The sequence below is a fragment of the Lepidochelys kempii genome, chromosome 17, assembly GCF_965140285.1.
Source record: "Lepidochelys kempii isolate rLepKem1 chromosome 17, rLepKem1.hap1, whole genome shotgun sequence".
NCBI lineage: Eukaryota > Metazoa > Chordata > Testudines > Cheloniidae > Lepidochelys > Lepidochelys kempii.
In genome coordinates, this window is record NC_136396.1 from 23719350 (window position 1) to 23746765 (window position 27416).

The window sequence follows — 27416 nt, forward strand, 5'->3', positions numbered from 1 at the left end:
AAATTAATATACCCAGATGTACTGATGAGGAAAGAGGTTCTGGAGTCACCTACTCCATTCTCTGAAATGCTGACACTGAAATCAAACAACCACAATTAATCCAGTGAGTAAGTCACAAATTTTTATAAAATCTTTGAACCCTGGCTTCCCTTATTACTATGGAGGTTCTAAGGAAGAGACTACATTACTCCCTGACACTACAGCGGTATAGTCACACCAGCGTTAGCCAAGTTGACACAGCTGACCGTTCCAATGGCTACACCTGGAAACTGGTTTTGGGATCAACCTCTCAGGATAGGAACAGGCACGATGTGATAAATCACAAGCCTTGGTACTGTTCTCTTGCTCTGTGACTTTTCATGGCATCACACTGTTACCATTGCTGTCCATGCTAGCCACTGACCCAGACTGTAATGGATAACAGCCACATTAGAGTCTGAGAATTTATCCTAGTGTTCTTCTCTAACCCTAACCAATACTTGAAGAAAGCTCTGGGTATAAGGGGAACCTGTTAAGACACTCAGGTCACCCCCATTTCTGTATCTGAACCTCCAAGCCAGTTTTAACTAGCATCTGTTTGGAACAATTTCCATTGCTGTCTCCGCACACAGGTTTAATTTCATTAATAAACTCACTACTAATTTTATCTGAGCAAGGAAGGGGATTCAGATGAGCTTAAATTTGTTGCCTAAATGTTTTGAACGTTGTGGATTTTCTTTGCCAGATCTAAAAGTGTACTATCATGCTGCCCCTTAAAAAACAGGATCCTACTACGGCAATGTTACATCGAAAGTCCATACAAATTGTTTCTGAAAGAACATACACTCAGACAGAAAAAGTAAAAAGAAAAAATAAAGTCTCTACAAGTGGATCATGTGCCCTATAGTGATCCCAAAACATTACTAGGTTTGGCTAACCTAAGAAGGGCATAGATTGTAAGCTAAAGACAGCAGGGACTATCTTTTTGTTCTGTGTTTTTACAGCGCCTTAGAAATCAGCCTGTTGTGGAGTGGAAACAGAATAAGTTTGGTTGATGCAGACCAGGAAGCAAGTTTGTATCAAGTGCCTGCTCCCTATCCACACCAGTGGTGTGACACAGGTTTAACCAGGATGGATGTGTGCCAAATTTAATGCTATAGGTAATCCATCCTCTTCATACTCGTCTGGTCTAATTCACATGTTGTCCTTTTTAACTTGGGTGATGGGAACAGAGGTGGAGTTTAATTTTTTTTTTTTTTTAATATGCTTGGCTGTTTTTGTAATAAAGACAAAAATCCATGTCTCTCCTAGAGCTAACACACCAATGAAACATGCCAGATCTTCTTTTGTTGTCAGATGAGGAGCTTCCTTACTCCACCTGAAGTTAAAGTTACAAGTTTGACAGAGTTCTCTCTCTCTGAGCAAACCCTCTTTAAGAAACAAACCTCAGAATAGTGCAATTTCTCCATCTTCTTTGTCTGATAAAGAAAACTTTATGATTAAATGGGAAAAGGAACTGTCACACCTTCTCCAATCAGAGGCACTGATCTCCAGGGCTGAAATCCCAGGGCTCCTGAAGTTAATGTACTTTTCATCAACTTCAACAGGACAAGGATTTCTCCTTAAGTCTTTTATACAGTTTATTTCGTTTTAACACATTCATTAAGGCTTAACATAAGATAATGACACCAGGTACTAGTACTAGTGAAAATAAGTAAGATGCAAGTTACATCTCTGACAGATATTAGAGTCACTTCATTCAATAGGACACCCTGCTTCACAAACTCTGTTATCTCAGCACTGATCACTTCTTCTGTGTTACGCTGGGGCGGAAAAGATAATTGTCTTTTTAGTACCAAGTACTTTGGAGTCTTGTATCTTGGGTATTTGAACTCTGAGGAACATAACAGATAATCAGATGCTCGTTCAGTTTTTGGGCCAGCTGCTCAATCAGTTATTTGAAGGAGAGGGTAAAATCTCCACTCTCCTTTGTTGTCCGAATGGGTTCAACAGGCCTGGAACCTTGCATCTCTGTACAAGACAAGGAAGGCACACTCTGATAAGGGATACAAACTCACAGCATGCACTGTGCTTCTGCAGATTCCTTTAGCAAAAAGGTGAAGATAGTGAAATTTAATCCTCTACTCTCCTTTCTGCTTATTTTATTTCCATTTTTCTCCACTTCCTCCTGTCTCTCTCGTTATGTCTCTTCCTCTTCTCTAAATTCTGTGTTAGATTTAACAAATATGAAGTTCTGATCTAATTAAACAGATAAAAACCTTCTGCTGTATTTCACGTCTGACTTAGCAATGCAGGCCAGAACCCTGTGCAGTGTATTTGTAATGGGACTGACTTTGGGATCTGTGGATTGGATCATTTTATAACATTAAAAATATATTTAAAAATTAACCACCCTCCAGCCAGCTCCTACCATTCACTCTCCTCACCCAGGAAACAGCCACGCCCAGGATCACGCTTCAATGCTTTGCTCTTTCTGTATTCAGGGGCTCCTGAGATTACAGGCTAGAGCAGTGGTTTTAACACTGCGATACACAAGCTCTTGTCAGGGGTACGCAAGAAAAATCCTGTAATGCCAGACAACACATTTTATTTAGTAAGACTTGGAAATCTAACCACAGGTATATTATGACCCCATCTCAGATGGGGGTACATGGTAGACTACATTATTTGGAAAGGGGTACGTAGCTTAAAAAGTTTGAAAACCACTGGGCTAGAGCAAGAAGAGGGTCGTGCTGGGTAGCATTTCGGGGGCAGGCAGGTGGGGAGGAAACTTTCAACCCTTAAGCAGGGAGCAAAGTTGGCATCCCTATAACTTACACCTTCTGTTTTTAAACGGAAGATGAGGAACTGGAGAAAGAGGATGAAGGGGGGAAAAACAGGGAACTGAGAGGGTGAGAAAACTGCTCATCCTCTCAGTTCCCTGTTTTTTGTTTTACTGGTGCCAACAGTCAACCTAGAGGAGAGGGAAAGAGTGATGGAAGAAGCAGCCTAAGGACACCAGCAAGGTAACCAGACCCCTAACAGCAAAGGGTAGGGGACAGAGGTCATTTGCATGCTGGCACATGTCTGTCTTTGGAAGCTAGTGCCTCTGGGTCCTTGTGTTCGGGTTGTGCTGCATTCTGGATAACATGGTGCTCCCCTCAGCAGCTGCCTGCCGATTTCCCTTCATATTCCTCAAGTCACCCTTGTAACATGCACAGTCCCATGTAAGTTGGGAGCCTCTGTCTCTCTGGGCAGTGAGACTGCCCTCTATTGTCAATGGGACAACAATAATCCTCCCAAGGGGAGACTAGGACAAGTACCAATTCTTCAGACAAAGGAGCAGATTAAATTCAACTCAGCGCACAACCCCTCAGCATTTATTCACTCATCCCCAATGACTGCAGGAAATCTCAGGAGTGCTTGCTCCCAATTCCAAACACCAGGTCCCTGTGCTCCCAAACACACCCTGCACTCTGTCCCCATAGCCACGCAATCAGAGATCCTCCCTCCCATAACACTCAACCCTACAACTTGCTGACCAGCCCTCCTCTCTCTTCTACAGCAGAGAGTCATCAACATAACTCCTTCTCTGGAGCTCACCCTGACATCCAGCTGGTCACAAGGTTACCTGCATCGTCCATCGAGATTTATGGAATATATCAACCAATCCAGTTCGAATTCCCACCTGCTTCCTCCCAGTGACCCAGTGCACACCATCTGCCTCCATGCATTCTCACCCCAACGCTGGACACTGCGAACATCAGTTCAAATTAGTCACCAATGTCCAGGTGCTGACCAAGACTGAAGATGCCACAAATGGCTGGGCTGACTTCACCTGTAGGACTGGAGCTTGCTGGAGTGAAGCTGTCACAGCGAGCAACTGCTGCTCAGGAACTCTGCTTCCACCTTGCCCTAAGGAACCGCCGGGGCTCGCACTCGACAGAGCCTCTGTTGGGACGTGCAATTTGGGCACTGCCAGGGCACAGGGAAACACCGGGCTTTCCACTAGACCCAATCCAGAATTTCTGCCTCCAACTCCTATGATTCTCCTATCAGAGCAAAGCAGTCAGAACTGCTGCATTACCACTTCCCTTGTCAGAGGGAATCCATCCAGAAGAAAAGCATCTCCAATGGCAGAGGGAAAGTTTCTCTCTGGCTAGGCTCTTCAATGACCGCCATTGCAACCATGATGCATAACAAAAGGTGCAAAACCCCCAGAAAACAGGGACTTCACAGCTTAACAGATACTTCTGCTTTCAGGGCCAACGGACTTTCCCTTCCCATGGGTGGCAACACGCTGTTTTAGGCCTTGTCTACACTCCATACATTGCAGGTCCACGTGAGTTATTTTGCCTTACAGTGCCTGGCCTCCACACAATGTTTTTGTCGGGAACCATCTGGTATTTTAACCCCACTTTGGAAGTGGGTTCACTGAGCTGTGGGATGAGTTTACCCGCAGCAGAGTAGATGTGGATGCATCCCCATCCTGAACCCACTTGCCAAGTCCTCTTACTGCTATCCCTTGCTGCTTAGCTGGCTACTGGAGGTATCCTGTCTGTTTACCTCTGTGCCCTGTACTGCTCTGGAGCTATCCTGACCAAATGTCACCTCCCCATCCCACTGAAATGCTGGCAGGCAGACTGGTTCTAACTTTTGAGACTCCAGCTTTTGTGGAGTTCACACATCCCTGTCATCCTCTTGACTACTGAGCAGTCCAGTCTCGTTCTTCACCCTAGTACCATACTGAGATCCAGGACTTCACGCCCCTCTTCCCAGAAGGCAGTGATCAGGCATATCTGAATGGCAGTCACTTAGCTCAGGGGTACAAGCTGCTATCGTAACAAATGCAGGCTAGGTGGCATGTCCAGGACAGCCTCTAGTACCATGGTAAGGCAAAGGCACTCTGGCTGGAGTACAGACCTGGTAAATACTACAGAAAGTCTGGGAGAGCCAGAACATCCTGCTCGTACTGTGAGGAGCTGGACTGTGTGTTTGTGGGCTCCCTGATTGATCCTCCAGGCTAGGATCTTGTCATCTCTTGATCCCTGGGGCAGAGACAATCGCAGAGATCCAGAACCCTCCAATCACAGCCAGAGAATCAACCTGAACCACATGCAGAGACCCAAACTGTGGCAGGGACCAAGTCCAGTAAATATGAAATTACATGTTACATCAGAACTGAATGGGGAAAGGGGTAAGCAACTTAGTTCTGGGCACCATGAGAGCACTACCATATTGGTCTACCTTCTCTCTGCCTCCTGGGCTTTTAATCATAGAATATCAGAGTTGGAAGGGACCTCAGGAGGTCATCTAGTCCAACCCCCTGCTCAAAGCAGGACCAATCCCCAATTAAATCATCCCAGCCAGGGCTTTGTCAAGCCACTGCCTCATACCCCTGCTACCCAAACTGACAGCCATGCCAGACACTGTAAATTCTATTCCTTTATTTCTATAAATATGCAAACATAAAAACACCACTTAAGCCTGCTGTATACTGCCGAACTCCCCCTACTGAGGCACTTGCTAGTCTTCACCCACCCGATTGACCCCACCATCCCCATGCAAAATGGCAGTACTGTATAGACTAACCTGAAGAAAGGCACTTTTATTGCTGCAGAATATACAGAAAAGTATAAAAATCATGTTTCTGGCTCCTAGTTTCATGAATGTCCTCAACTTAGCACAACCATGAGTTGTTATGCGTTAAATCACTCAAATCATGCTACAGCCATTTCCCAAAAGAAAACTATTTTAAGGAACTTAAAGGAATTCAACCCTCTGAATTACTGCAGAATTCTATTAATTTGGCAGTGCACTTTCTGCTGATCTGCGAGTTAAAAAGGAGAACTTTCTGCACAAGCGGTGCTCTAATTCAGCAGAGAGCTGGGCAGCGCTGAGCGCTGTGGTTCCCCTTACACTCCTGCACCAGCTCTGCACCAAAAAGCAGCAGGGCACAACTTGCCCATTGGCGCAATGCCTTTTTGAACAGAAGGAACACACCTCAGGGTAATAGCCTCCATAGTAATGGCAGCCTACAGAGGTGCCCGTAAAATTACTAGCCTGCATCTACTGCACCCTCTTTAGGTAGCTGCCAGTCATGCTGACAAATGCCAAAAAACACACTCACTCTTACAAGTGACACCTAGATTTGAGGTCTGAGCAAAATGCATCCCCCACTCTATGCCCCTGAGCAGCTATATTGTTTTGTAGTGGCCTCCCAACCTGGCCCCATCCATTAGCAAGGCCCTTCCCCTTGATCTCAAATAGGTTGTGCAAAACGAAGCACAGGGTGGATAAAAATCAATTGGGGGGGGGAGATAGATTTTTTTTTTTTAATTTAAATTGAATTTTTTTTATTTTGCTCTTTAAGTTATAATACATTTTTCTTTCTAAAGATAAGCTATTTTGAGAAAAAAAACAAACAAAATAAAGTCTAATTTAAATAAAAAAATCCTTTGTTTAAAAAAAAAAATCACATAGCTGTAAATGTGAAACATTTTGATAAGACAAGTTTGTGTCCAAAACACTTATAGGTGCTTTAATAAAAATACTTTTACATGCTGTTTTGTGTTTTAATTAAATGCCAGTTACCATCTTAATGCAGCTTGACCCAAGTCATGAGCAAAAAGTTAATTATCTAGTAAATAAGCAATATCATTCACCACTTTCTAACATGCTAAAAATGTATGATTAATAAGGATCTGAAAATATTAAGCTACATAATTGCTTAAACAAACATATATCATTATAGTGTACCCCCAGACACCAAAAAGATGTACCAAATCTAGCATAAAGGCCTTATTTAGTTGTAAATCAACATGCTTTAATGGTTACATGATCAACCAATGAGAACAAACCTCTCTTTAGAAAATAACTGAAGTCCAAATGAAAAAACTGATTAAAATTTGTGATTAACTGATTTCAATCAACCCAGCCTGACACAGCAAGCATCTATCCTAAGACAAAGATGCTCGTCATCAGCCTCAGTCCCAGGATCCTCCATCTACCTTTCAGCCTTCCAAATGCACATTCCACATTCATTCTACACCTACTCAGGGAATGGTTAAACAGTTCCTTTCTCCCTCCAAGCGTCCAGTAAAAGGCTTCATAAGCCAGGGCAGCAGAGGGTAAGCTAAATGACTGATGGATGGTGATACCAACAATGTCCATCAATACCACTGGTGCAGAAGTTCCATTTGTCATTGCAAAAAACCAGTCCAGGCTTTATAAAGATCCTAGTATCATGAACCTTTCCAGACCATCCTGCATAAATAAGGCTACGATTTAGTCATGGGTATTTTTAATAAAAGTCATGGACAGGTCATGGGCAATAAACAAAAATTCACGGCCTGTGACCCGACCATGATTTATACCGCTGACTAAATTTTGCAGGGGAGGGAGGGACGCACTGCTGGGGGGCACCTCTGGGACCAGCAGCACCAGGTACCGGGGGCCGCTGAGCAGCAGCTGCTCTGGCCATTCCGGGATCAGCTGCTCAGGCAGTCCCTGGCACCAGCCACAGCGGCCGCTGCTCAGGTGCTCCCCGGGGCCAGTTGCCTCAGCAGCTGACTGCAGAGCCACTCCAGCAGTGGCCAGTGGGGCTGACCCCAGGGCCGCATAAGCAGAAGTCCCGGAAAGTCATGGAATTTTCCGCAACCTCTGTGACAGACACGGAGCCCTACCCATAAAAATTGGTAAACTTTCCATGGTGATCAACCAGGCCTTGCAGCACCATGGAGAAATATCCTTTCCTATTGAACTCCAAGGCCTGGGGCAAAAAATAGGCAGGTGGCCCCAATTTGGGAACTGTATCTGTGCAGACCTGTTAATAACCACCTGTGCAGTGCCCAGTCTTGTGACCTGGGGGTCAGAGTTTAGGACAGAAGGGACCACTAGATCATCTAGTCTGACCCTCTAGGCGAACACCCCCACCTGTCACCCGCACAGTGAACCCAACCACCAAAATAAGAGCAGAGTATTACCACTCACAGGAGACTGAACTGTTATTATGTGCCACAGGCAAAGCATAGACAGGACTGAGGCATACCATCACTGGAGCCTCCCCTAATGGCAGGGAAACGATTGAGTGAAATATACCCAGAGAATCCTGCCAAGTGACCCACACCAACAAGCAGCAGACGAAGGTAAAAAAATCCCTAAGGTCACTGTCAATCTGACCTGGGAAAATTCCTTTCCAACCCCACATAAGGTGATCAGTTAGATCCTGAGCCTATAATCAAGCCCAGGCAGCAGAGCCTTCTTGATAGTAGCACACATTTCCATGACAAAAGCTCCACCAGTTGATCTACCAACATCAAACTGGTTAGTTACTGATCAGTAACAATCATGGGTGATAAGCTTCCAGATGGCAATAGTCACATGCTTCTCCACGCTGTGGGCAGCTCTCATATAGGTGTTCTGCTGCGGTAGTTCCAGGAAGAGCTCTGCACAGATCACTGGGAAAGTGGCTTTTGACATCTTGATATTCTGCCACCACGGCTGGTCATCCCAGTCTGCAGCACTGTCCTTTCCTACCAGCCAGTGCCAGTGGACTAAGTCCAAAAGTGGCGCTCCATGGAGTCAAACTGCTGCAAGAAAAGACTGAGATAGTTCCACTTGATTTCAGCATCCACCTTCTCAGATGCCCTTATCACTCTGGTTCTAAATTTGTGCAATGATTTCAGACATGCTTGCAGCAGCCTGTTTATATTCATCACTATGAGGATTGCAGCAATCGCAAATATTTCCTCCATGCTGCCTGACAATGCTTTGAAAATGGCACTGGCTTGCAAACCCCAGACGGAGGATGGAATGAAAGAAGAAGAATCATGGAAATTATTTAACCTCAAGTCCCAGAATTCCATTGTCTTCTGGTAGGTGTCCCACAATGCGCAGCACAAAAGTGCACGTAACAGAACACACACAGCACAACAGCCGAGCAATGCACCATGGGCTGTCTGACCAGAACGCTGAGCACTTGTTTCAAAACATCACAGTGCTGTCTGGCTGCAACGATACCAGACTAAAGTATCTCAGTTGTGGGATACGGTAGTGTGCTGCTCTCACAACACTTGTTGCAGTTCACTAAATGTGGATACACAACCCCCCCCCCCGCCATGTTTCCAGAGTAGACGTGCCCTTATTCTATAGAGCTAATCCCTGCAGATGAAAAAGCACAGAGCGTCCCAGTAAGGTTAGACAACTCAGCATGCCTTCACCTTCAGCTAAGAAGCTGCTCTTGCCCACCCCTACAGCTAACTGACTGAGCTTGAGAGGGTTAAGTTCTTGTCTACATGGTGTGTTAAGCTCCACCTGAGGGTTGTAAATTCTAGTCCACACCAGCAACTCTCACACAGGAACTGGCCCTTGGGGACCCTGCTGGTGCACACTAGAAGTTCGCTAGTGCACATTAACGTAACCCCAGAACTACACTAAAGCACACTAAGGAATTTATAGTGCATGTCAGCAAGGTCCACATAGGCCACTTAGTGCGTGACAGTCACTGGTGCACAGTAATGCAGTGCAGACAAGCTCTAACACTCAATCTGCTGCCTTTTCTCCATTTGTCAGTAATGCAGTAACTTTTAAATGCTACATCAGATCAATTCCAAAGTTTCAAGAAATGTTCTAGGCACCAATGGACAGAATGCTAGTGATTTTGGTGAAAGTCGGCAAATCGGAAGGGAGGCACAGGAGACCCATGGAGCTTCCAGCATTTCATCAGGAGAGCCAACAGCTTCATCTGGGTTTTTAAGTATCTATAGAACAAAGATCCAGTTGATAGCAGCCGTTTTCCAGCATAACAACACCCCCAGCTCAGCTCTGCCCATAGTCCCAATACGGTTTAAAATGGGGGGGGGCACAGCTTACAGAGACACTGGCATGTCTGCTCAGCGGGGAAAGGGAGCAGGAGCGGCGGCAATGAGGGACCACAGAGTCCCTGGCACGGGGAGAGGACAATGGGGCAATGGTATGGACCTAGGGGTGACAGTGGACGAGAAGCTGGATATGAGTCAGCAGTGTGCCCTTGTTGCCAAGAAGGCCAATGGCATTTTGGGATGTAGAAGTAGGGGCATAGCAAGCAGATCGAGGGACGTGATCGTTCCCCTCTATTCGACATTGGTGAGGCCTCATCTGGAGTACTGTGTCCAGTTTTGGGCCCCACACTTCAAGAAGGATGTGGATAAATTGGAGAGAGTCCAGCGAAGGGCAACAAAAATGATTAGGGGACTGGAACACATGACTTATGAGGAGAGGCTGAGGGAGCTGGGATTGTTTAGCCTGCAGAAGAGAAGAATGAGGGGGGATTTGATAGCTGCTTTCAACTACCTGAAAGGGGGTTCCAAAGAGGATGGCTCTAGACTGTTCTCAATGGTAGCAGATGACAGAACGAGGAGTAATGGTCTCAAGTTGCAGTGGGGGAGGTTTAGATTGGATATTAGGAAAAACTTTTTCACTAAGAGGGTGGTGAAACACTGGAATGCGTTACCTAGGGAGGTGGTAGAATCTCCTTCCTTAGAGGTTTTTAAGGTCAGGCTTGACAAAGCCCTGGCTGGGATGATTTAACTGGGAATTGGTCCTGCTTCGAGCAGGGGGTTGGACTAGATGACCTTCTGGGGTCCCTTCCAACCCTGATATTCTATGATTCTATGTATAGAGGGAGGAGGGCATGGGAAACATAGAATCCTTTGCATTCACAGAGCCCGTGGCAAGCAGAGGAAAAAAGCACTCTGGTATAGGAGATAGGGAAATGGGGGGGCACAGAGATGCTGATGGAAGGTGGGCTTGCAGGGAGTCCCTGAAATATAGAGGAATGGAGGGCACTTGTGGGGAGAATGAAAAGATGCAGGGAGCCCCCTGGTGAGCGCAGGGAGCTTGCCAAAGAAGTCTATGACACCCTAGTTTGAATAATGATCGTATCCCAGTTATTTAAGAGCTCTAGATAGCGAATACCTTCTCTGCACAACCCTCCCCTAGAGCACAGGGACTTCAGCGCTAGTGGCAGAGAAGCATACAGCACTTCCACTTCCTTTTTCCCCTGACAAGGGAGTGGGGAACGAGAGAAAGAAAAAGACCCTCTAGAAGCACAGTGCTGAGACACTGGTGAACGACGCCTCTGGGAAAGGCACCGCTTACTGAGCTTCCACATCTCTGCTTGCAGACAGGTGTCCCCAGGCTGAGGGTACATCTACACTGCAAAAAAACGCAGCAGCAAGTCTCAGAGCCCAGGTCAATTGACTCAGGCTCGCGCTATGGGGCTAAAAATAGTAATGTAGACATTTCCGCTGGGGCTGGAGCCTGGGATCCAAGACTCTTGCTGGGTTTCAGAGCCTAGGTGCTAGCCAACGTGGGTATGTCTACACTGCTATTTTTAGCCCCACAGCATACATCAGTTTACCCAGGCTCTGGGAATTGCTGCTGCTGGGTTTTGTTTTGTTTTTTGCAGTGCAGACATACCCTAAGAGAAACCTAGATTTGCAAGGGAGGATCTGCTTGTATAAGCAGAGGATTTGAAAAGCCTCAGCAGGGCAGACTCAACCCTTCCTCCTTCTCTGTTATGGACCACAAATCCCATGTAGTTTCCTTGGTACTGGTAAGATGAGACTTTAAAAACCACAGTCCCACCCACTCTGCATGAACATAAATCCCCACACCACTGGGTGCAAGAGAAAGATTTGCCCACGAGTCCTTGGTCGAATTGTCTCTTCCTGGCATGAGCGTGCAGAGATGTCGTGCATTGGCAGTTATTCTCCAACTCACAAGTGGCTGACTTTGTCTGGGAGTGGATGTGTCATTACACAAAGTAAAACTATTTCCCCATGATTATTTCCTCCCCCTCCCCCACGTTTCCTCACACGTTCTTGTCAACTGCTGGAAATGGCCCACCTTGACACCGGGAAAAAGTTATTAAAACAACAATAAGGCTTTTAAAAGCATTTTTAGAAAACCTCTGCCAAACTTTCCATCACTCGCAGTTAGAGAGCAGAGTGGTGCTGAAAAGGTCCAGCACTTTTAAAAGATAATGATAGCAAAAGCATTAAGTCACTGAATCATTTTTGCTTAAACTGTCCAAACACAAAACAAAAGTAAGACTAACAAAGCCCCAAACCCTTGGCCAGACAACAGGCCTGAAAATTTTCAGCTCAAAAAGAGAAAGATTAACAACTGAACAAGAGCTTTAAAATGGAATGCTTAGGGTACTTTAACTGCAGCTGTCACTAAGTACTCTGATAACAATGAGTGAGTAATAGGTATACATCAGTTTTGCTAGACTGACCAAGACAATTTCATCTTAGAATGCAGAAATGTACGCGCTCAAAAGGGAATAATGATTCTACTTCTGACTGAGCCAATTGCTCTCTACTATCTCCCAACTCACTTAACACCAGAGAACTGTGTGATTTGGAGCTTCTGATCAATTGTTTCACTCAGAGCTTGGATGCTTTTGGGGTAAAAAGGCTTAGAAGAGATTCTCAGACCCATCTTCATACCCAAAAAAAGTCATTAAGATGTAGTTAAGGTTGATGAGTATTCCATCATTTAAAGAAGATGCACAAGGAAACTATCAGAGTTTTTAAAAAAAAATCCAAAGTTTGGAAATTACTTAAGGGTGTATAGATCATAGTAAGAGATAATTACTTACCTTGTAACTCTGGTAGGGTTCTCACCGCATAGCATAGGACTGGCACAATTCCCCTACTTTGGAAGTTTGTTTTGTTTTAACACAGAGGACAGCAGGAGCAGGGTAGAGTGTAAGCCAGGCCTGCAGTAGTGATCCGTGCCACACCTGATGAAAACACACACTGCCCTCCAAACATCCCAAACAGTTCCTCAGTCCCATGGGAGGAGACGTTCCCAGCAAGAAGAGTTAATTCTAGAGAATCAGAACCGTGTTTTGGGAGAAAACTGAACAACAAGGTACCCAGGAACAAGCACCTTAGAAAAAGGACATCTCTAAGGGAGTGGCGAGTAACTTGACACCTTCAAAAATATAAATATACAGGTAAATAACTTTCTCACCTCTACAGATATGACCCCCTGCAGAGCAAGAAGCTTAAGGAATGTCCCCGAAGAAAAAGGAGAGAAAAGCTGCAATGCCTATGACAACGATACGAGCAGGGAGGAATTGGTTTGGTTCTGCTTTTTCTATATCACATTAACGCCATTATCTCCCTTAAGAGGAGCCAGGTACCACTTTCAAGTCCAACACCAGACAAAACATTCAAGTCTGTAGAAAAAGATAATGAACAGCAAGAAAATCCCATGTAAAAGACAGTGCCCTGACAGTCAAATCCCAAAATAAAGCATAGCTTTTGCGGGCAATGGGAGAGATTTTCCAACCCTACCTGGAAACAATCTCAGGAGCAGAGTACAAAGCGGGATTCCCTGCTTGAGACTGAATTCAAAGAATAACTATTGGAAAGACATGGGGAGGGGATCATTCATCTGCTTTGCAAATGTCTAAGATGGAAACAGCTCCAAGGCATGCCGTGGTGCAATCTTGTCTCCAGTCAAGGCACCCTTCATCTGGCTTTTAGTTTCAAGCCAGCCAGGTAACATGGTCCTCTCAATAACAGCATGAGCCAGCAAACTAGTGTCAGATGAAAAAGAGCAGAGTGGACTTTCCTGGGGACTTAGTCCTCTCCAAACAGGGCTCCAAGAACCGTTGGACTCTGGGCGTATAGAGAAGAGCCTCCCTGGAATGGGCATGCAGTTGTGGGAAGAACATAGGCAGGACAATAGGCTCCAACATTGCCTGGGAAAGTAACCTCACATGAACCCACACTAACATCATGTTCTTGTAAAACCTGGTATAAGGCAGGTCAGTGTCTTGGGCCTGAAGCTCATGCTGTGAGGTAAAAATCACTGGCATCAGGACAGTAACCTTCCATATAGGAAATGTAAGCTCTCTGAAACCAAACAGTTCAGATGGAAAGTACACATTTCCCTCCTCGTTTCGGGTATCAAACATTAGTATTATACAGCCCAGCTGGGGCCAAGCAGTAGTACAAGAAAGGCTATAACAAGTAACAAGCAATCTAAGTAGCCCCGGACAGGCATCAAAATGCATTACTATTTATAAATCACTCATCTGATCCTCCTAAGAGAAATCCTATCCCTTTAGACTCTCCTGCAGAGGACTGGGAGGGGTGGGGAATGTTTCTCTAGATACATGTTATTTATTAACTCAGTAGAAGCCAAATCCAATCTTGCAAAAGATAACATACTTCAGCTATCAATGGACAGTCATGATAGCTCTCCCCCATATGGGGGAAAAGTGATTATTAGTTTAGCTCCTGGAGACGTTAAGTTGGAAAGCATAGGAAATAGGAAAGTCTGTCAACATACTGAAGGCTAGATTGTGCATTTGCTCCTAGCCCCTAATATGAAGCAGTGCATAGCAGTGCTGTTCCAGGAATCTCTGAGAAAGAACTGTAAAGGAATAGGTGACGTCAGAGGGGAACAAATGAAAAACCTGCATAGATTTGTTTCTTGTTTGGTAATAGGGTGGGCTTCTTTCTGAAGCAAGTGTCAGGGGTCATAGGTATCTTTATTTATTAGGTTCATCTATTAGTGGAAAAGTAATAATATATAAAACAAATATTAAGCACTACCTTTTGAGACTTTGATTCTTCTGTGGTTGTAGATGTCTCTAAGCTTATTCTACGGAGGCTGACATTTTCCTGCAAAGAGAAATAAAAATCTCATAGTGAAAAACTATGCATTGAAATCCAGAGAAGCACTTTCAAAAAACACAATACCCATCCCTTTGACTTAGTGCATGGCTACACTTGCAAGTTAGAGCACATTAAAGCAGTCCCGGGTGCCCTAACTCATGACACATCCACACTGGCAAGGCACGTAGAGCACCCGGACTCCGCAGCTGGAGCGCTCCTGGTAATCCACCTCGAGGAGAAGCAGAATGCTTGCTACACCCCCGCTGGAGCACCATGGTGCCAGTGTGGATGCCCTGGTCTATTAATGCACTCTGATTGGTCTCCAGAAGTGTCCCACAATGCCTGTTCTAGCCACTCTGGTCATCACTTTGAACTCTACTGCCCTGCCCTCAGGTGACCAGCCATCAGACCCACCCTTTAAATTCTCTGGGAATTTTGAAAATCTCTTTCCTGTTTGCTCAGCAAGGCATGGAGTGCTCTCAGTGAATCTTTCCAGGTGACCATGGCTCCACGCACCAGGCGATCCCCAGTATGGAGCAATAGCGAGGTGCGGGACCTCATCAGTGTTGGGGGCGGGGGAGGAAGCTGTCCAGTCCCAGCTGCGCTCCAGCCAAAGGAATTATGATACCTTTGGGCAGTTTTCAAGGGACATGATGGAAAGGGGCCATGACAGGGATGCACTGCAGTGCAGGATTAAAGTGAAGGAGCTGTGGAATGCCTACCTCAAAGCCCGAGAGGCAAACAGCCGCTCCAGTGCTGCCCCCGTGACCTGCCGTTTTTACAAAGAGCTGGATGTAATGCTTGGGGGTGACCCAACCTCCACTCCGAGGACCGCCATGGACACTTCAGAGCCCAGTTCAACAAGGCAGGAGGAGGAGGAGGAAAATGGGAGCAAGGGTGCTGAGGAGGAGGAAGACAGCCCAGCATCCCTAGATGCACGCAGCCAGGAGCTGTTCTCAAGCCAGGAGGAAGGTAGCCAGCTGCCGCGGCCGATGCTTGGGGAAGAACAAACACCAGAGGAGGTGCCCAGTAAGTGGCTTTTATTTTGGGAAAGAAGTTGTTCGGTGCGGGGTCTTGGGGGTGAGGAGCACAGCATTCCAGACAGGAAGGCTGAGTATGATAACAGGACGTACGCAAATCTGTGATTGAACCATTCTACACCCACCCCCTTGCCCTTTCTGTTTCCCAAGGAGTTGTGTTTCTTTTCAATAAATGCATTTTTTGGCTTTGAAAACATTCTTTATTATTGCATTAAGTAAAAGATACCTTAGTCCAGGAAAGCAACAGGCACTGCAAGTCACTGTAGCAAACACAGATTCCTACTAACAGTGGAATCACTGCACTTCACTCCTGTGCAGGGCACCAAACATTACTGGTGGCTTTCAGCCTCAAATTGCTCCCTCAAGGCATCCCTAATCCTTGCAACCCTGCACTGGGCCCCTCTAACAGCCCTGCTCTCTGATTGATCAAATTCAGCCTCCAGGTGTTGAACCATGAAGTTCCATGCCTGAGTGAATCTTTCACCCTTCCCTTCAAATATGTTATGGAGGGTACAGCACGTGGATATAACCGTGGGGATGTTGTCATCGGCCAGGTCCAGCTTCCCATACAGATGGTGCCAGTGGCCCTTTAAAAGGCCAAAAGCACACTCCAGTCATTCTGCACCGACTCAGCCTGTTGTTGAACCGCTCCTTCCTGCTGGGTTTCATGAGCCAGGGCATTAAAGGGTAAGCGGGGTCTCCAAGGATCACAATGGGCATTTCTATTTCCCCTACAGTGATCATCTGGTCTAGGAAGAAAGACCTGGCTTGCAGCTTCCTGAACAAGCCTGTGTTCCAAAAGATGCGTGCATCATGCACTTTTCCGGACCAGCCTGCGTTCATGTCAATGAAACAGTGATCCACAAGCACCTGGAGAACCAAAGAGAAATACCCCTTCTGATTAACGTACTCGGAGGCTAGATGGGCTGGTGCCAGAATTGGAATATGCGTCCCATCCATCACCCCTCCACAGTTAGAGAATTTGTGCAAAGCCAGACACAATGTCATGCACGTTACCCAGAGTCATGGTTCTTCTGAGCAGGATGCAATTAATGGCCCTGGAAACTTCCATCAACACGATTCCAACAGTCGACTTTCCCACTCCAAACTGGTTAGCGACCAATCGGTAGCTGTCTGGAGTTGCCAGCTTCAAAACTGCAATAGCCACCCGCTTCTCCACAGGCAGGGAAGCTCTCAATCTTGTATCCTTGCGCCACAGCGTGGGGGTGAGCTCAGCACACAGTCCCATGAAAGTGGATTTTCTCATCTGAAAGTTCTTCAGCCACTGCTTGTCATCCCAGACTTGCATGACGATGTGATCCCACCACTCAATGCTTGTTTCCCGAGCTCAAAAGTGGTGTTCCACTGCGGTGAGCATGACCATGAATGCCACAAGCAATCTCGTGTCGTATGCATTATGCGAGTCGACATCATTGTCTGGCTCCTCACTGTCAGTTTGTAGCTTAAGGAGTAACTCGACTGCCATTTGTGACATGCTAGAGAGACCCATCAGCATATTCCTCAGCACTTCAGGATCCATTCCCACAGACTGAAAGGGAAGACAGCGCACGCAGTACAAAAAGCACTGAAAGATGGCGCCAAATGTGGACAGAAGAACAGGGATTGCTGGGATGCGAAGTGATGCATCATGGGACGTTAGGACAGGACCCAGAATGCCCTGCACCCCTTTCCCCCCTTCCCACAAGCCACAGCACCAGAATGGGAAGAGGTGCTCTGTGGGATAGCTGCCCATAATGCACCACTCTCAATACCGCTGCAAGTACTGCAAATGTGGCCACTCCAGTGCATTTGCAGCTGACAGTGTAAACACACTGCAGCGCTTTCCCTACTGAGTTCTCCGACGGCAGCTTTAACTCACAGCACTCTACATCTGCAAGTGTAGCCATGCCCTTAGCTTCCCTCAATAACTACAAGCAGGGAAGGGAGAGAAGATTTTTGAAGATTTTTTTGTAATTATTTGTTACTTTTTAATTACCCGAGAGACACTCAGATACTACCAAGGTGAGCATCACATATGATTAGATAGAACAAAGATTTCATTTCCACTTGGTGCTGTAATTTTTTCCAGTTAAAAGTAATTGTGTGTTAACTTTCATGCAAGGAAGTGTCCATGAATTTCTAATGGAGACAAACTGCACACTCCCCTGAGAAATGGTGCCTCTGAGCTCTGGCATCTTTTTTCTGTATCTTCAGCCCAGTACTTGCAAGTGCTTTAGAGGATAGGATTAAAATTCAAAATGATCTGGACAAACTGGAGAAATGGTCTGAAGTAAATAGGATGAAATTCAATAAGGACAAATGCAAAGTACTCCACTTAGGAAGGAACAATCAGTTGCACATTTATAAAATGGGAAATGACTGTCTAGGAACGAGTACTGTGGAAAGAGATATGGGGGTCATAGTGGATCACAAGCTAAATATGAGTCAACAGTGTAACGCTGTTGCAAAAAAAGCAAACATCATTCTGGGATGTATTAGCAGGAGTATTGTAAGCAAGACACGAGAAGTAATTCTTCCACTCTACTCTGCGCTGATGAGGCCTCAACTGGAGTATTTGGTGCCACATTTCTGGAAAGATGTGGACAAACTGGAGAAAGTCCAGAGAAGAGCAACAAAAATGATTAAAGGTCTAGAAAACATGACCTATGAGGGAAGATTGAAAAAATTGGGTTTGTTTAGTCTGGAGAAGAGAAGACAGAGAGGACATGATAATTTTCAAGGACATAAAAGGTTGTTACAAGAAGGAGGGAAAAAAATTATTCTTATTAACCTCTGATCAGGGGGCTGGTGCACATGACTTACGAGGAGAGGCTGAGGGAACTGGGCTTGTTTAGTCTGCAGAAGAGAAAAGTCAGAGGTATTTGATAGCAGCCTTCAATAACTTGAAGGGGGTTCCAAAGAGGGTGGAGCTCGGCTGTTCTCAGCAGTGGCAGATGACAAAACAAGGAGCAATGGTCTCAAGTTGCAGTGGGGGAGGTCTAGGTTGGATATTAGGAAACATCATTTCACTAGGAGGGTAGGGAAGCAGTGGATGGGTTACCTGGAGAGGTGGTGGAATCTCCATCCTTAGAGGTTTTTAAGGCCCGGCTTGACAAAGCCCTGGCTGGGATGATTTAGTTGGTGCTGGTCCTGCTTTGAGCAGAGGGTTGGACTAGATGATCTCCCGAGGTCTCTTCCAACCCTGATATTCTATGGTTCTAAGAAGCAATGGGCTAAAACTGCAGCAAGAGCGGTTTAGGTTGGAAATTAGAAAAAACCTCCTAATTGTCAGAGCGGTTAAGCACTGGAATAAATTGCCTAGGGAGGCTGTGGGATCGCCATCATTGGGGCTTTTTAAGAGCAGGTTGGACAAACACCTGTCAGGGATGGTCTAGATCAGTGCTACTCACAGTGGTGGTCTGTGGAACGTTATCAGCTGCCAGTCTGCGCGCACATTGGAAAAAAAAAATTGCCGGTCCCCCACATCAGATAGCTTGAGAAGCACTGGTCTAGAAAATACTTAGTCCTGCCTTGAGTGCAGGGGACTGGACTAGATGACCTCTTGAATTCCCTTCCAGTTCTATGATTCTACTCCACTCCCCTGTAGGGCATGGGAATATAAAGTTGAGGTCAGGATGGTCTTGCCTTAAGGGGGAGAGACCAGAGACACACTCAGGAAGAAGCTGTCCCAAGAAGAGAGACTCATTGTGCTCATAATAATGGAGACAGTGTTATAACCTACATGATCACTCCGTGCATGGGATACACACACAATGGGTCTGGATGCTAGCCCAGTGAATCACAAACCATTTTGTTGGAAGTCCCTGAACGCAGCCATACCAATCCACCCTCCACAAAAGCCGGGGATAAGGAGACATTCTCTGAAGAGCCCCACAGGTAGTAACCTTCACCCGGGCACTACCACCTGCTGCAGCTGTGATGCAACAGCACAGAATGCTGTCCTGGGGAGAGAGACAGCCAACAAGAGGGCAGCTTGAGTTGGGGAGGGGGCTCGGGATCCACCCGAAGGGGCAGTTGGGGAAAAACAGCTGTTAGAAAAGGAGAAGAATCTCAATGCTGAGCTAGCAGATGAACGGGAGCCTGGGCAGGAGGTGAGGTGATGAGAGAACAGGACAATAAAAGCAGGAGATTGGGAAGGGAGAAAGAGGAAAATAGGAATGGTTTCAGGTCAGAAGAAGCAGGTACTACTGGCGAAAGGCAGCAGAGGGAAATAAAATCTACAGACTTACCAGAGACAGAGTCAGGGGGAAAAACTGAAAGGAAATATCATTGGTGAAAAAGGGAATTGAACAGAAAGCTGTGTTAGATGAAAACAGATCCTGAAAACAGTAAATGAAAAGCCCACCCACAAAGGACCTAAAGTGAGTGAGCAGAGAAAATGACTGTTCAAACACCTGTTGAAGGAATACAGTTCAAAGGTGCCTAATGGACAAGTGAGGGCCCACAAGGCAAAGAAACCCCACTTGTGGATAAACTCGGTAGAAAGAGGTACAGCCACAGGAACATCGAATCCAAGGAGCACTTCAAGCCAAAGAGAGGAAAAGAACAGGACAGCAAGCGTGGAGCTGGACTGAGAGTCAAGGAGAGGAAGAGTTTCTTCTCTGAAGTGACAGTCTATTGTAATCTCTTGTTCTTGTTAACAACAATGCATTTGGTACTAACTGCACAGCATGTCCAATCACACAAAAGGTTAACGAGTTGGTAACCTATAGTTTAATATCATAAGTAGTAAGCCTTTGGTAATGTTCTATATTATCTATGCTCCTGATACAAGTTTGGGGTCTTGCCTTAGAAAGTTATAAAAATTTCAAGTTATCCCTTTTGTTGTGGTTTGCCTCTCCTCACAGTTAACATAGCCTAGCCAAGCTGGGTCACCACACACACATTTATTAGTTCTACAAAATGCACCTGGGGGGAAACAAAACGAGGGGAGTGTTTTGGGGGACAGAGGCAACAATGTAAGTTGGAGTCCTTTTGACCTCAGAAGCAACATTCTGAGGTCTGAACACCATCCCGACAGACTCCTGTCTGGTACCGGCTGGAGTTGCTGCTCCTAACATATTGCTCAAATTCCGCCCTGAGAGATGGGCCAGAGACTTCAGCTTGATGGAGGGTTTCACTACACATGCTAACAAAAAGACCTCCTCCCAGCTAGGGTACAAAGCTGCAGGAAAACATGAGATTTGGAAGATGTGGCTAAACACCACCAGCAACGGGGTGACACAGCTCTGGAAACTTACTTGCCCACCCTGCCCTCCTCAGAACATTAAATAAATTTTCATTTTTATCAGTGAAAGTTACAGTGCCCATTACTGCAAACTAACACTGATTTACAAACCCCTTTAATTAGATGTATCGAACTAGTGCCTGAACAAGTTAGTTTTCAGATAGCTCCCTAACTTTATACAAACCTCCTTACTCTCTCCCATGAATGCCCTGAAAGCTATCTGAACAATGAGAAGACTAGTAATTAAGCAGACTTCAAATCAGAATGACCAAAAAGCACCCTTACCACTTAGGGCTTCACATGCCTCGATATAAACCAAGCAAATACATTATAAGGTAATAAACTAGGAAGCCACACCAACTCAAAACACCCAACAGCCATTCATGAACACCTGAAGTATCAGATAAACTGGCAAAAAAGGTGTCTTCAAAACAAATCCCCAGCCTCGGATGTTAGCCACAAGCTACTCCAAACCATCCCCCCATGTAGGGGAGTTTGTGGCCAGGCATCCCCAGCAGCCATATACTTCTAGTCAAGAGGGAGAATGACCTCAGATACTTAGTCAATTAAACAGATGGACTCAGGCCAATGATGGCATAGGGAATCCACTAACACCTTGACAAACCCATGAGGTCAACAGATGTCACTGCCAGAATCATCTACTGCAGCAGGTTGGTACAGCAAGTGCACATCATGGACCTCCCCAGAGAGGCAGTAGCAAGTGGCTTCCAAGAGGGGCTTGCACACAAGAGATGGTAACCAGCCAGTACACTTAAAGAAACTTCCCAATAGAGGTAGGAAGAGGAGGGACGTTTTACCCATTGTATTACTTTGGGAAGGAAGGAGGTAAGGGAAGAGACAAATATGTCCCTGCTATAAGATTCTTCAAACACCACAGGAGTATGTAAAGAGAGAGCAACAGTGCCAAAGTCAACCAGGCCTTTACAGCAACTGTGCAATGGCCAACATGCTGCTTTCCTTAAACTGGGCTGACTACATTAGATTGATCAAACCTGTCATTGTCAAAGAACAGCATCCCAAGGGGTCTGAAAGGCTGCCAATCAATATAAATGACAGTCACCTGCACCGGTTCAGATCATCATTTCAATTTAGAAATCCTACACAACTGAAATGAAAGAGAAGTTACCTTATTAGCATGACAAACTCTACAGATGGTTTCAGAGTGGTTGCCATGTTAGTCTGTATCAGCAAAAACAATGAGGAGTACTTGTGGCACCTTAGAGACTAACAAATTTATTTGGCCATAAGCTTTCATGGGCTAAAACCCACTTCATCAGATGCATGGAGTGGAAAATACAGTAAGCAGGTATAAATACACAGCATATGAAAAGATGGGAGTTGCCTTACCAAGTGGGGGGTCAGTTCTAATGAGACAATTCAATTAAAGTGGAAGAGGGCAATTATCAACAGGAGGAAAAATCACTTCTGTAGTGGTAATCAGGGTGGCCCATTTCAAACAGTTGACAAGAAGGTGTGAGTAATAGTAGAGGGTTCCTACTGACCCCACACTTGGTAAGAAAACTCCCATCTTTTCATATGCTGTTTATTTAGACCTGCCTACTGTGTTTTCCACTCCATGCATCTGATGAAGTAGGTTTTAGCTCACGAAAGTTTATGCCCAAATACATCTGTTAGTCTCTAAGGTCCCACAAGTACTCCTCGTTGTTTCTACAGATGGTGGTGCCCAGACACTATATATAACAGGAGTGGCCAAAATTACTGAATCTCCTAGCCGCATACAATAATCTTCAGAAGGTCGAAAGCCACAAGACACACACAACCTGCCCTGCGGAGCAGTACCTGCTGGAGTGCGGGGCTTCTGCCTTGATGCTCCCCCCCAGGGCAAAAGTCCTTAAACCCCTCCTTCCTGCAGGGTAGAAGCCTCTAGTCTCCCACCACGCCGCTGCAGGTCAGAAGCCCCGAGCTCCCCCCTGCCCAGTCTTGTAGACAGAGAATGGGTGGGGTGCTTTGGAGGCTCCAGGAGCTGCACTTTTAACTATAAAAGAGCTGCATGTGGCTCACAAGCCACAGTTGGCCACACCTGACATATAAGAACGACGCCCATATTGGGTCAGATCAAAGGTCCATCTAGCCCAGTAACTGGTCTTCTGATAGGGGCCAATGCCAGGTGCTTCAGAGGGAATGGAAGGACGTGGAAAAATGGGAGAGAGTCCAGCGAAGGGCAACAAAAATGATTAGGGGTTTGGAACACATGACTTATGAGGAGAGGCTGAGGGAACTGGGATTGTTTAGTCTGCAGAAGAGAAGAATGAGGGGGGATTTGATAGCTGCTTTCAACTACCTGAGAGGTGGTTCCAAAGAGGATGGTTCTAGACTATTCTCAGTGGTAGAAGATGACAGGACAAGGAGTAATGGTCTCAAGTTGCAGTGGGGGAGGTTTAGGTTGGATATTAGGAAAAACTTTTTCACTAGGAGGGTGGTGAAACACTGGAATGTGTTACCTAGGGAGGTGGTAGAATCTCCTTCCTTAGAAGTTTTTAAGGTCAGGCTTGACAAAGCCCTGGCTGGGATGATTTAATTGGGGATCGGTCCTGCTTTGAGCAGGGGGTTGGACTAGATGACCTCCTGAGGTCCCTTCCAACCCGGATATTCTATGATTCTATGAATGAACAGAACAGGTAATCATCCAGTGATCCATCCCCTGTCGCCCATTCCCAGCTTCTGGCAAACAGAGGCTAGGGACACCACCTTTGCCCATTGTGGCGAATAGCCACTGATGGACCTATCCTCCATGAACTTATCTAGTTCTTTTTTGAATTGTGTTATAGTCTTGGCTTTCACAAAATCCTCTGGAAAAGAGTTACACAGGTTGACTGTGCATTGTGTGAAGAAATACTTCCTTTTGTTTGTTTTAAACCTGCTGCCTATTAATTTCATTTTGTGACTCCTAGTTCGTGTGTTATGAGTAAATAACACTTCCCTATTCACTTTCTCCACACCAGTCATGATTTTAAAGACCTCTATCATATCCCCCCTTCGTCATCTCTTTTCCAAGCTGAAAAGTCCCAGTCTTATTAATCTCTCCTCATATGGAAGCTGTCCCATACCTCCAATCTTTTTTGTTGCCCTTTTATGTACCTTTTCCAATTGTAATATATCTTTTCTGAGCTGGGGCGACCAGATCTGCATGCAGCATTCAAGATGTGAGCATACCGTGGATTTCTATAGAGGCAATATGATGTTTTCTGTCTTTTTACCTATCCCTTTCTTAATGATGTCCAACATTCCGTTAGCTTTTTTTAACTGTCGCTGCACACTGAGTGGATGTTTTTGGAGAACTATCCACAGTGACTCTAAGATCACTTTCTTGAGTGGTAACAGATAAGTTAGACCCCATCATTTTACATGTATAGTTGGGATTATGTTTTCCAATGTGCTTTACTTTGCATTTATCAAAATTGAATTTCATCTGCCATTTTGTAGCCCAGACACCCAGTTTTGTGAGATCCTTTGGTAGCTCTTCGCAGTCTGCTTTGGACTTAATTATCTTAATTATCTTAATTTTGTATCATCTACAAATTTTGCCACCTCACCATTTACCCCTTTTTCCAGATCATTTATGAACATGTTGAACAGCATCAGTCCCACTACAGACCCCTGGGGGAAAACACTATTTCCCTCTCTCCGTTCTGAAAATTGACCACCTACCCTTTGTTTCCTATCTTTTAACCCATTACTGATCCATGAGAAGACCTTCTCTCACATTCCATGACTGCTTACTTTGCTTAAGAGCCTTTGGTGTGGGTCCCTGTCAAAGGCTTTCTGAAAGTCTAAAGTATACTATATCCACTGGATCCCCCTTCTCCACATGCTTATTGACCCTCTCAAAGAATTCTAGCAGATTGGTGAGGTATGACTTCTCTTTACAAAAATGGGACTCTTCCCCAACAAATTGCGTCCATCTAGGTGTCTGATAATTCTGTTCTTTACTATAGTTTCAACCAATTTGCCTGAAGTTAGGTTTACTGGCCTGTAATGGCTGGGATCGTCCCTGGAGCCTTTCAAAAATTGGCATCACATTAGCTATCCTCCAGTTATCTGGTACTGAAGCTGATTTAAATGATAGGTTACATACCACAGTTAGTAGTTCTGCAATTTCACATTTGAGTTCCTTCAGAACTCTTGGGTGAATACCATCTGGTCCTGGTGATTTATTACTGTTTAGTTTATCAATTTGTTTCAAAACCTCCTCAAATGACCTCAATCTGGGATAGTTCCTCAGATCTGTCACCTAAAAAGAATGGCTCATATTGGGGAATCTCCTTCACATCCTCAGCCGTGAAGACCGATGCAAAGAATTGTTTTAGTTTCTCACAATGGCCTTATTGTCCCTGAGTGCTCCGTTAGCATCTCGATCATACAGTGGCCCGACTGGCTGTTTAGCAGGCTTACTGCTTCTGATGTACTTTTAAAAAAAAGAAAATTGCTATTACTTTTTGAGTCTTTGGCTAGCTGTTCTTCAAATTCTTTTTTGGCCTTCCTAATTATATGTTTACACTTCATTTGCCAGAGTTTATGCTCCTTTCTACTTTCCTCACTAAGATTTAACTTCCACTTTTTGCAGGATGCCTTTTTGCCTCTAACTGCTTCTTTTATTTAGAAGTTTAGCCACAGTGGCACTTTTTTGGTCCTCTTACTATGTTTTTTAATTTGGGGTATACATTTAAGTTGAGCCTCTATTATGGTGTCTTTAAAAAGTTTCCATGCAGTTTGCAGGGATTTCACTTTTGGCACTGTACCTTTTAATTTCTCTTTAACTAACTTCCTCATTCTGTGTAGTTCCCCTTTCTAAACTTAAATGCTATCATGCTGGGCTGTTTTGGTGTTTTCCCCACCACAGGGATGTTAAATGTTATGGTCACTATTACCAAGCAGTTCAGCTATTTTCACCTCTTGGACCAGATCCTGTGCTCCACTTAGGACTATATCAAGAACTGCCTCTCCTCTTGTGGGTTCCAGGACTAGCTTCTCCAAGAAGCAGCCATTTAAGGTGTCAAACTTTGTCTCTGCATCCTGTCCTGAGGTGACATGTACCCAGTCAATATAGGGATAGCTGAAATCCCCCATTATTATGGAGTTTGTTTTATTTTTGTAGCCTCTCTAATCTCTCTGAGCATTTCACAGTCATCATAACCATCCTGGTCAGTAGTATATCCCTATTGCTATATTCTTATTATTCAAGCATGGAATTACTATCCATAGAGATTCTATGGTACAGTTTGGTTCATTAAGATTTTTACTTCATTTGACTCTACGCTTTCTTTCACATATAATGCCACTCCCCCACCAGCACAACTTATTCTGTCCTTTCGATATATTTTGTACCCTGGTATTACTGTGTCCCATTGATTATCTTCATTCCACCAAGTTTCTGTGATACCTATTTTATCAATATTCTAATTTAATACAAGGTACTCTAGTTCACCTATCTTATTATTTAGACTTCTAGCATTTGTATATAAGCACTTAAAAATGATCACTTTTTAGCTGCCTGCCATGATGTGACATAAGAGAGTGCAAGGAAGGGATACTGCCCCTCAATGCACCTTCCAATCTCCCACTCTTTGGTCCTGGGCTACTGAAATCAATGGAAGCATTGCCATTGAACTCAGTGAATGCAGGATATGACCATCAGGAAACAAGCTTCTGCTTTTCAAACATGACACACTTTCTGAGCTAACAGCACAAAAATATCAGGGCAGGGCAGTGAATAGACACTGGGACACAGAAAATTATACACGCACTAAACTAGACATACCTGGGCCTCCTGACTTATGTGTCAGGGAGTTCTGGACTGGCAGGAAAACCACTAGAAGTCCTGCAGACCCATTCCACTGAAATAGACCACTGAATAGTTCAAATCCAACAGTCTACAGACAGAAATGTCAGTTTCAGGGGAAACTGCACCTTTGAACGTCCCTCCCCACAACATTCCTTGAGGGCATCCACTTAAAGTTTTAAGGTTCAGCCATCACCTCTCTTGGGGTGGAGACCTGCATCTCTCCCTCTCCAAATCAGGGGGTTAGACTGCAAGCCCTGTGCAACTCACTGCAATTTCTCAGCAGGTCTGACTTGGGTAAAGCATCTGTGGTTAACTCTTTCTCCAGGGGCTACAGCAGTGTACGCTAATTACCAACCAGCCTTCACAAAGCAAATTGCATTTATTCTTAGGTGGAAAGCATTACAGAGAAAAAAACACCATAAAACACAATAAAAGTTCCTACATACATGATAATAGCTTACCAGAGGTCACCCATCAGCCTTACTGGGCCCGAGCAGGCCAAAGTCTTTCCAGCCCTTCCACAAGAGTTGGGGGCCCCCTTTAGACAGAGGGTCTGTCTGTTTGCTGGATCAGAAAGAAGCCTTTGAGTCAGTTTAAAAGCAGCCTTTTTCATAGAATCACAGACTATCAGAGTTGGAAGGGAC

At 45.1% G+C, this 27416-nt stretch overlaps 1 long non-coding RNA gene across 1 annotated transcript; it reads right to left on the minus strand.

The window, feature by feature from the left end:
* Positions 1 to 1095: 1095 nt before the first annotated feature.
* On the minus strand, positions 1096 to 27402 carry LOC140899756 (uncharacterized). The gene is made up of 3 exons (XR_012155440.2): positions 27234 to 27402; positions 14598 to 14666; positions 1096 to 2564 (listed from the first exon to the last, which is right to left on the minus strand). It is a non-coding gene; the product is annotated as an uncharacterized LOC140899756 (long non-coding RNA).
* Positions 27403 to 27416: the final 14 nt, after the last annotated feature.